Here is a 12,296-nt window from a genome sequence, read left to right on the forward strand (position 1 = left end):
CATTTATCCTTCAATAGATTAGGTCTCATCCAAATGATGTGCATGAGCTTGTTCTTGAAACTAGGCATTTGAATTGTTTCAAATTTTAAAAAATCCAAAAACAAATACTGATCATGATTAAAGACTGAAATTCACTTTCTAAAGAGGGTATTCGAATTAAGTTTGAAAACACATTGTTAAAAGATCAAACCTAGTCCAAAAACTATAGTCATTGTATTTGAATAGGACAAAGTAGTCTTGCACATACATATATAAGATCTAAAGTCTAAACATGAGTATAGAAGCTGAGAGCTATGTTCGATGCATAGATCTTAATGATTAATATTGGGTAAATATTGACATCTGTGTATGTGTGTGTGTTATGAGCATGAGACTTCTAATATCGTTCAAACTAAGAAAATAGAAAATATGAATAACTTAAATGAGCCCATACCTATGACATAATGTTTGCAAGATCTCCTGAATATTGATTGAGGACAATAAAATACCTTCATTAAACGTACACTGATTAACATAGACTTAGTGTACCACTTGAAGCTAGAGAGTCGTGCAAATAATGGAAGGCTACAAGTCTTATAAATTTCCAGTATTTGAATAGAACCTCAGAGAAATATTATGACATTCAATGATTATTGGGATAAAGCATGAGATGAGTTGATACACGACCCCATAAAGCATCAAGATTAGTCTCAATATAGAGTAGTTGACACAGTTGAAATGGTTGTTATATTAATTTCTACTATATTTATTGTAACTAATCTATATATTGGTTACATTTTCTAATCTATATTATTCTAACAAAATTCTAACATATATTAGTTGTCAATTCACAACAGTTTGTGATTATGATGACAATTTAAGTACACATGAGTGTAATTTCCATGATGGGATGTATGAATTGTCCTTCACACATTTCCCATCAATGATTATAACCTTGAATGGGCTAGCATTGGTCTATCATCACCATCTCAAAATGACCCGACAAATGAAAATTTACCATGTCTATCATCATCACTTCACACTATCTCATAGATGACCCCTTATATAGATTATATGCATGAATTTCTAGTAGACCATCCCCTCTACCTAGCCTATGATTGATTGTGAGAACAGGTGAACAAAGTACAATTTATAAGTAGGGGATCTTGTCAACAAAGATCCATCAATTGTCCTTTATTCACTTGTTGTCACAATCAATCATAGGATAGGTAGAGGGGATGGCCTTCCATAAATTCATGCATATAATCTGTAGAAAGGGTCATTCATGAGATAGTGTGAAGTGATGATGACATAAATTGTAAATTTTCATCTGTCGGGTCATTTTGAGATGATGAGATAGACTAGTGCTAGCACATTTAAGGTTATAATCATTGATGGGAAATTTGGGGATGACAATTCATATGTCCTGCCATGGAAATTACACACATATGTACTTAAATTTCCATCATAATCACAATTTTTTGTGATTAGGCATTGAAGCAGGAGTAGCTAGCACCTAAAGTAGGAGAGCGGTAGTGTATGGTGGTGTGGGATAGGTATAAAAATTAGTAGATGGTTGAATTATCATGGGCATGTATTGTGTAAAGGCTTAGTTTAACACAGGAATTTGATTACATGATCTTGGTGTTCATAATAGAGTTAATTGACTTATACCATGAATTTAGCAAATATATGGTATTGTACACCCTCTTTGTATCACAAAAAATATGTTTACACGATATGAAACAAAATTCTAATTTTTTGCAATTGAAAAATCACAACTTTTTATTATGATAGACTAAAGTTACATGTGCACATGCCATGAGGCATTCAACCTCTCAGTAAAAAATGTGGTACTCAAAAAAATGGGCTCTAAATAAACAAGTTCAGTGATTTTTTATTAGTTTTCTTTCTCTTTTTTAACATGTAATTAGCTAGGATGTCTTGATCTTGGCCCCCTTCAGTTGTTGCGGTCTCTAGCATAATATGTCTTGCTGCTGAGCTAGTCCTACGACTATGTTGTTGCAAGTGGGGCCGAGCATCAACTGCAATAAGAAAGAAATTTTAAATTCATATTTATAGTTATTATTATTACAAATGTTTTATTAATAAAAAGAATAGTATAGTGTTCTTTACCTGCTTCGGTAGTGGAGGGAAGCGGAATACTTTCGGATGTGGCCATATGTTCCTCCTCTTCTTTGGCCACATCCTATACATGCTTTGGTGTAGAAACAAGAAAGGTTATAATTAATACACCATTTGCATTTAAATTTTTTAATTGTATTTGATAATGCAATTTTTTTATAACACATGAAATACATCCAGTACCAAGCTGAACATCAGTCTCAAGATCATGCACTCCACTGTCAATAGGCTCATGTGTTGTATCTGCATTACTTGCCTGCTTTTTATAATCAAGCACATTACTTTATGGCCAAAAATAATAACCAATAGATTGTAAAAGTATTGATTTATAAATTTTATTCGTTACTTTTATTTGTCTGAGTGTTATGTTAATGCTGGAAGACTATGAAGACACCAAGCTTGTCCTCTATTCAACCACGACTTGATAGTCATACTTGAAAGCAAGATTTAGGTCTTCCTTGTGGGAGCCTCTTTGAATTGTGTTCCCTACAATTTTGCATTAGAACATGAATTTTTCTTCTTCTACAATATTAAATTAAAATTGTTAACAATTTATAATTTGGATGCAAATTAGGTTTTTATATAATTACAATTTTTGTGGCCAGTTTCAAGTAACCACCCAAGCCAAGATGATGCTGCCCATGTTTGGCTATTCTTGCATGTGTGGCTTTGGAAGTATCCAGGAGTCTATATGTAAAACATTGAAAAACTTGATTAGATGTCACAATGACAATAAAACATCATAATTACATTATTAAACGTGCCTCATGTCTTCCTGGTCTGAGTGGAGTCTTCCCTTCTTTTTGAAGTGCCTTCTCGTGTGCATTTTCCATGAGTTCTCTTGATTCCATCTCTAGAATCGATGTAGGGCGCTCATGTGACCTGGCCCTTTCTAATTGAGACCTATACTAGTCCCACAAATATTTTAAATGTAGGTCTTCCTTTGAGGGTACTCAAAATTTGTTGAAGGTACTGTCACCGAACATGTGAACCATCCTGTTAATAAGTTCTCTTTTAACTTGGAACTTTGACATTTCCAGTTTGTGTGAATGGTTGGCCCAAATATTTCCAAGGTTATGTCATACAAACCCCTATAAAATACATCATTTCCTACAAAATGGTATTATCATTAGTTTAAAATAATGACAGACTATATGTTAATTTCATTTAGGTTGTACTTAATATTTAAAACAATTCTTAAATACCTGGAAGTTTCTCTATTTTCGTAGGGACATTATCATCATCTATAAAAAACGTGATCGGTAGTGATCCTGTTCTAGTAACACGAGAAGATCCAGGAAATCTCATTTCAAATTGTGCAATTGTATCATGCTCTGCATCCACAACATCATGTGTAGATCCTGGCGTACATTGTTCAGGGGGTGCAGATCTTGCTGTGGGTGGTTGAGCAGTTGTACTGGTCTCAATGACCAGTGACTCACTCACAAGTGGAGCATCAACACTGCTACCAACACCGGCCCGACCCATAGTCGTAGCATGAGGATCAAACTCCGCCAAAAACTCTTGTAAAATAAAGAGTTTTTTTATAAAGGATGAGATAACTAAATCATAAACAAATAATTGGGATAATTAAATGAGTTGCTCACCCCATACTGATGAACTTATTGCAACAAGGTTCTAATTTCGCCTTTTATCTCATTTGTCTGAGGCTCAATAAGAGCTAAATAATTAGGTTTTTTGTTTGCTTTGAATTTAAGCTTCCTTATTACTTGCATTGGATCGATGGACATAAAAATTGCATCATCAGTAACCTCTTCCTCATGAGCATCTATGGACTACTCTAAGGCTGGTGCCTTCCCCTTATCACCATGTTTATCAAATAAGTGTAATTTGTAATTCATCAACAATTAATCATCATTATATTAATAAGAAAACCAATATTGACATATGTCTAAATTTATATAGAAACTTCATGTAGTAAATGAAAATCATAACATAGAATAGGAATTACTTACAAGTTGGGTAAAATTGAATACATACCACCTCATAATAGCAATATTTGTATTTATTCTATTCAAATTGTAATCAATGATCAATTGTTCCCCTGCAACTATTGATTTAATGGCACATGTGAATACACGGTTTCCTTCACATCCCTCGAATATGTAATTGGGTTGCTTATTTGTAGTGATGAGCCATGTACTATTTATAAACCCTACAATATTCCCTTTTGCTTTTTGCCTTCCATCAATATACATATTTGCACCTTTATTTTCATCGTTGCCTTTTAATTGTATATAATTCGCTGCCACTCCATATCTTTGCATACTTTTGGTATATTGGACTAGTCGTACCCAATCATTGTAGTTGTAACATGGTCTGACATACTCCATCAATTTAGTTAATCCTTCGTAACATAACTTTATGCCATCCATGGAAAATATCCCCAAACCATGTAATGATGATGGGGCAATGTAGTATATCTTTTCATTGACAGAAAAATCAGTGTTTATTTCAGGAATATCCTTGTGTGCCCATTGTTTCACTAGATGTTTGTACCTCAAGGGAACCTCGATTCCATCTATGCTCTCATTATCATAAGAAAATGACCCCCCTTTAGCGAGAAAACTTTCCATGCATGAATTTTCTTCAAATATTTTCACCTCTAGTTGATCTTTGCCTTTTAGATGACGTAACAAATGTTTTGTCAATTTATTTTATCCTACCTGAAATTTCATTAATCGACGAAGATAGATATGAAAAATACTTGTTTGGTTGAACATCTTATAACACTCCATCAAGCAAGACAAATTGTTAGAGAGTGTTATAAGGGATGTTAAGAAACTTCTTGACGAAACCACATGAACATTATATTAGTACAAGTGACTTATATGGAAGTTCTTTGAGTTTAAAATATTTAAGTAATATTTAAAACCTATTCATCCTAACCAATGAAATCACTTGATAACTTGAGAATTCACCATAATCTGATAGAATTTAATCTTCCATTACAAAAAATTACCCACATACTTTGATATGTTGAAGAATGTAACTAGTTTCGGTGGAATAAAAGGAAAAGTTTTTGGATGTCGAGGTTGTTGAAATTCTTAGCTTGGGAGGTACTCCAAACCCTAGGTTATAGGTTTTGGAGGAATTGACACACAAAAGTGACTTGTGGACTAATAACCCAATCCCTTGGGCTTTGCACAAAAGCGAGTGGGTGTGCAACCAAGAGGCATTTCGATGATTTGACACATGGAAGTGTTAGAGAACTTTGAGAGGAACTAGAGACAATGAAAATAATCGAAATACGAGTTGCCTATGATGATATTTTCATTTTTCTATATGGTTGTTGGGTTTGCACATGATTTGTTCAAGTCATCTTATGTAATTTTATGAGTTGTCAAGCCCACAACAATAGATTAGATGAAGCCCTTGAGAAGTATATAAATTAGAGTGAGGAGAAGCCTCATTCTCACCAACCCAAGTGAAATTCATCATAAGTGGAGAGTATCTAAAGTAGTCGCAGCCTAAAGGAGTCTTTTCAAGTGTAGGAGGAAGTTTTGGGTTTGTTTTGTCTCTATTCCAAATTTCTGCTCCCAATCCCGATATCTCTCTTTGGCAAGAGATTCTATAGGAGCAATATAGACACATCGAAATACATTGTCTGGGCCTTTTTGATGCAATTGTAGTAAAGAAAACTCAACACAAATAGTCTTACCACTACCAGTAGGTGTTGCAACTAAAACATTATCATCTGAGTTATAAAGCACTACAAATACCTGAGTTTGAATAGGATTGAAGTGTCTAAATTGTTGATATAGTGATTTGTATGAAGGATTTCTTAATGCAGACACATGAAGTGGATATAATTCTAGAAACTCAATTGGAGGTGGGTATTTCTTTGGAAAAATAAGATGTCTGAATGAAACTGGCAGTAATTTTCATGACCCCAACCACTTATCAGATACAATACGAATAAAGTACTGGGGAGGAATATGTTCATGGTGTTGAATAATGTAACTATTGTCAGTCTTCATAATTGTATTTGTGAAAATAAAGAAAAATAATTTTTTATTTTAAAATAAATTTGAATTATTAACACATGGTTTTCATGCTTGGGTCATTGGTCAACAGGTCAAAGCCTCCATTGTAGGTGTTGGGTGTGTTTTATATTCTTTCCACGACTAGTCGCACACATAGGGGGGCGATAGTTTGCCCTGTTTGTTGTGCCAACCACAGCAGGGGGGTCATAGGGGGGGTGATAGCCCCCCTATATGGGGTTCGGAACAACACCCTTGGATTTTTTTTTTGGACCCTATATTAGGTGGGCAGACCTACCTATGGTTTTGTGCATGGGTTTTTCACATGGTTTTGGGCATGATGGTTTTCTACCCATGGTATCTTGTAGATCCAGTCAAGGGAACTACGGTTATGTTCTAATCCAGGGTTAATGGATTGGGATTTATGAATGCTTCGACATGTATATATATATATATATATATATATATATATATATATATATATATATATTGTAACATTGAAAGGAACATACTGAAAAATCAATCTAGTAGTCCTAGTTTTGGGATCCATGGGAAAATCTCTGTGTATTTGTTTTGTGTTTCTCACCATTGTATACTTTCTATTTTTTTAAGAATTCGTTTGTAGATAATTTCCTTATAGGGTTAAAACCTACATTTGGTATCCGAGTTTTTTCAGCTTCAAGGGGATGCCTTTGCTGCTAAGGGGTTTTGATCGGGCCTATGGTAGACCATGTTCAATGGGAGATCTATGAGATCGATTCTTGTAGTGAAAGAATATGATGAGCAATGGAAAGATAAATATCAAGAAATTAAATGGTCAGAGTTTTCAATTGTGGAAGCTCTAGATGGAGGATCTGCTGGTGGATAAAGATTAGTGGATTGCGGTAGATCCGGGTACTAAACCAACGACAATGTCAACAAAAGTCTGGGCAAAGTTAGATCGAAAGGAAAAGAGCACAATACAGTTATGTATCTCTGATTTAGTATTGTTGAATGTATCAGGGGAAGCTATGACAAAGGATTTGTGGGTCAAGTTAGGGACTTTGTAGCAATCTAAGTCTCTGGTGAACAAATTGTTCCTATGAAAAAAGTTGTATGATCTGAGGATGAAGGATGGTGACTCAGTGACAGAGCATATGAATGCCTTTAATATTGTGGTAATTCAGTTGTTATATCTTGATATAAAAATTTCAGATGAAGATAAGTGCATCAGTTTGTTGTGTTCTCTACCAGATTTGTGGGATAGTCTGGTTGTTGCTACAGGTAGCAATACAACTACCTTGAAGTTTGATGAAATAGTCTCATCCTTGTTGGTGGAGGAGAAGAGACAAAAAAATATGGAGAGCTAGAATTGATATGCCTTGTTTGTACAAGGATGGTCCTAGAACATAATAAAAAATAAGTCCTCGAGTGGGAGATCTAAATCTAGAGGGAGATCTAAATCTCTAGGAAAACCTGTAAAGGTGTGCTAGAAATGCGGAAAGGAAGGGCACTTCAAAAAGAACTGTAGATCTAAAGCTCCTGAGAAAGGAAATGGATCTGATGATGCTCCTTTTTGCATAGGAGAAAACCACGAGAGATAAAGGTGGGGATGTGTACTTGGATTCTTCTTCAAGTACACATGTAGACCATGAGTCATGCTTGATTAAATCAAGTGCATCCTTTCACTTCACTCCCCATAGGGAGTGGTTCTACGAGTATGAGAAATGTGATGGTGGTGTTGTCTTCTTATGGGACAACAGGAAGGTTAGAATTGTCGGACGTGGAAAAGTTAAGCTAGAGTTGCAAGGTGAAAGGATCAGAACACTTCTAGGTGTTCTGCATATTCTTGCATTGTCCAAAAATTTGATTTCTGTAAACAAAATGGATGATGCAGGTGTAAAAATAGTGTTTGAGAAAGATACATGCAAGATGGTTTGGGGAGCACTGGTATTGATGCAAGGAGTTTGGATTGGAACTCTGTACAAGCTTCTGAGTAGTATTATTATTGATGGGTGCAACAGTTCTTTGGTTCCTGAAAGTGATGCAGAAAATCTAGTGGTCTCTGGAGAAAAGACCATGTTATGGCATCAAAGGCTTGGACATATTGGAGAGAAGGGCCTTCAAATACTTCATGGTAATGGTATGGTAGAAGTTATGTCTAATTCCTCTTTGAATTTCGATTTCTGTGAATATTGTGTATATGGGAAGCATAATCGGGTGATTTTTCCCTCTGGTGCTAAGAGGGGAAAGGATATTAGAGATTGTGCACATTGATGTGTTTGGACCTGTGTCAGTTCCATCACTGGGTAAGTCTGTGTACTATGTATCATCTATAGATGACTTCTCAATGAATACATGTATATATTTCCTCGGGAAGAAATCTGAAGTCTTTGACAAGTTTAAATAATTTAAGGCTCCGGTGGAAAACCAAACAGAGAAGAAGATAAAGGTGTTGAGGACAGATAATGGTGGAGAGTTCTGCAAGAAGGAATTTGAAGAGTTCAGTAAGAAGTGTGGCATAGCATAGAAAAATACTACTCCATACACACCTTAGCAAAATGGTGTTGCAGAAAGAATGAACATGATGTTGATGGAAAGTCCAAGAATCATGCTCAGTGGTGCCAAGATAGGACAAGAATTTTTGGGCAGAGGCGGTGGAGACTACATGTTACTTGGTCAACATATCACCTTCATCAATGTTGGAGGATAAGACTCCACATGAAGTATGGAGTGGTAAGAAACCCTCTCTTTTACATCAGAGGGTGTTTGGTTGTGATGCATATGTACATGTTCCAAAGGAGAAAAGAACCAAGTTGGATAGTAAATATGAAAGGTGCACATTTATTGGGTATAAGGATGATTTAAAAGGTTATAAGATTTGGAGCCCAGAAACAAGGAAGGTTGTGTACAACCGAGATGTGGTGTTTAGAGATATGAAATATGTTATTAAACATGAAATCCTACCAAAGGAACCTGAGAAGATAGAGTTTGAGCTAAAGGAGGAAGAATCAGACTCTACAGTAGAACAAAAATCAGAAAATGAAGATCCACAAACTCCAGTTGTGAGAAGATCAGTTCGAGAAAGAAGGTAGACAAAACGGTATATTCCATCTGCTTTCTCTTCAAATTTGTCTTTATATATTACTAATGATGATCCCAGAATTGTCAAGAAGGCAATAGATTCAGAGGATGGAAAACTCTGGAAAGAGGCCATGGTTGATGAAATGAAATCTTTGGAAAAAAAATGAGGCTTGGGATCTGGTGGAGTTGTTCCCTGGAAGGAAACCCATTGGAAGCAAATGGGTGTTTAAGAAGAAGATGAATGCAGAAGATAAGGTGGAGAAATACAAAGCTTAGTTAGTAGCAAAAGGTTATATTTTTTCTCTTATTGCAAAGGTAGCTTCTATTATATTAGTGTTATTGGTTGCTACTGCTTTTGATTTTGAGGTAGAATAGATGGATGTGAAGGAAACATTTCTTCAGGGGGATTTGGAAGAAAAGATCTACATGAAGCAACCTGAAGGCTTTGCGGTGAAAGGAAAGAAATAACTGGTATGCAAGTTAAAAAAGTCTTTGTATGGGTTAAAATAGTCACCAAGGATATGGTATTAGAATTTTGATACATATATATGAGGACTTAGCTTCACCAAAATCAAAGAGGATCATTGTGTGTATTTTAAATTAATTGGTGACCATGTTATTTATCTGATCTTATATGTGGATGATATGTTGCTAATTGGAAATGACAAAGAAATTATCCAGTATTTGAAGACCCAATTGTCCTCCAAATTTGACATGAAGGATCTTGGTGTTGCAAACTATATTTTGGGCATGGAAATTAAATAAGATCGAGCAAAGAAGAACCTTTGGTTAAACTAGAGGAAGTATGTTTAATATGCAGGATAGTGAACCAATGAAGGTTCCTATTCTTGTACGTGTAAAGTTATTTGTTGAATAGTGTCCAAAGACATAAGAAGAGGAAGAGGACATTTCTCGTGTTCCATACACAAGTGTAGTCGGTAACCTGATGTATGAAATGGTCCGTACTAGATTAGACATTGCACATGCATTGAGAGTATTGAGCAAGTTTATGTCAAAACCAAGGAAGGAGCATTGGACAACAATGAAGTGGGTTTTCAGGTCTTTGCGTGGCACTAGTGATTATGGTCTGTGCTACCAAGGAAGACCAGGATTGGATATATTTTTGGACATCCGTGGCTTTGTTGATGCAGACTATGTTGGAGATTTAGATCAGAGAATATCTATAAATGGGTATGTGTTTAACCTATTTGGAGGTGCATTCATGGATGAGCAAGAGATAGTATGTAGTGGCACTTTCAACTACAGAGGAAAAATACATGGCAACCACTCATGCAAGCAAGGAAGCCGTTTGGTTGCAAAGATTGTGTTCAAGTATGGGGTTAGTACAACGAGTTATAAGGATAGACTGTGACAACAAAAGTGCAGTTTTCTTTGGCAAAGAACCCTTCTTATAATTCAAAGACAAAGTACATTGATCTTCAATATCAATTTGTGAGGGATATGGTTGACAGAAAGGTGTTGTTGGTAAAGGTGGACACTTTGAAGAATGTTTCAGATGTGTTGACAAAGTCTGTGAGCGCTGAGAAGTTTTCTTGGTGTAGAGAAATAATTGACATTGCAGGGCTAGACCAATGACTAAGCTCTCCTGTGACCCCCTGTGTGGAAAAGAAAACAACAAGTGGGATAATGTTGGTTGTGTGTTATATTCTTTCCAACTAGCCTCCCTTATTTGTTGTGTTGGGCGCAGCCTCCCCTATCGGGGGCTTTCAAGGGGGAGGTAGCCCCCCTTTATGGGGTTCAAGGCAATGCCCCAAGAATTTCTTTTTGGACCCTATATTAGGTGGGTGGACCTACCTATGGCTTTGTGCATGGGTTTTGCACATGGTTTTGGGCATGATGGTTTTCTACCCATGGTATATTGTAGATCCATTGAAAGGAACTATGGTTATGTTCTAATCCAGGGTTAAAGGATTGGGGTTTATCAATGATTCAACATGTAGATATATGAATTGTAACATTGAAAGGAACATAATGAAAAATCAATATTCTTGTCCCGATTTTGGGGTCTAGATGAAAATCTATGTGTATCTGTTTTTTGTTTCACGCCATTGTATATTTTCTATTTTTTTTAAGAATTCATTTGCAAGTGATTTCTGTACAGGGTTAAAACCTACAATAGGCTTCTGGGATTATATATGGAGTCATTATAATTATTATTATATGATAGAACCTTCTTGGGATATTTGTTTCAAGTACGAAAATTATTTTCTCCTCCTCCACCAAGTCAACTTCCTAATGCTTCAATGCAGCCTCAAACAAGTTGGCCTTATAACCTTGAATGGCCTTATGTTGAAGATTCAAACCACTATAAATACACAAGTAAATTTGGCCTATTGAAGGGTAACAAGATATTTGATCTATAGTGCAGAAGCAAGAAGAAAAATAAAATAAAAGCCTATCCTATGCCTAGAAGATAAGCAAGCCAAGCGAAGGACTAAAGCTAGTAATCCTCTATCAAAAGGTGCAAATTTTTTTGGAGTATTACAGGGTCAAAAAATATAGGAGACCGAAAATTGCAAGAAAGATGAAGAAAGAAATTGAAACTCTAATCTTGATACTTATCTGTTTGACTTAGTTATGGAAGCTTGACTTGGTGGAGTAAAGGAGGTCACTTATCTTTGTCTAGGGTCATGGTTGTCTCAAATTGATCTGAATCTACTAGTGGAAGAGTTTGACTAGGTTTTCCCCTTGTTAAGGTTTTTCCCTAGATGAGTGCCTACATCATGTGTCCTCTTTTGTTTGTGATATCCATTGATTGGAATGAGGCTTGATGATAATAACAATATAAATCAAAATGAAGAACTAATAAGTAAATATCACAAGATGGATGGAACCTATAATAAAGGAACATGAAATACAAGGAACCAAAATGGTGTGATTACTCACTCGAGGAAATATTAAAATTTTAGGGAAATGATGAAAATGATATCCTAGAATTGAAGGGAACTATGTAGTCCTAGAAATATTTCATCAGTTAGGGATTCAATCAAAGAATAAAAGGCCCAAATCCTCCTACATTACAAGACCAAATTGGAAGACTATGAAGTTTGGCATAAATACAATAGCATTTGGCATCTCAGTTAT

Source organism: Pinus tabuliformis, chromosome 5_2 (assembly GCF_031772625.1).
Source record: "Pinus tabuliformis cultivar Carrire ecotype Pingquan chromosome 5_2, CPIR1, whole genome shotgun sequence".
NCBI lineage: Eukaryota > Viridiplantae > Streptophyta > Pinopsida > Pinales > Pinaceae > Pinus > Pinus tabuliformis.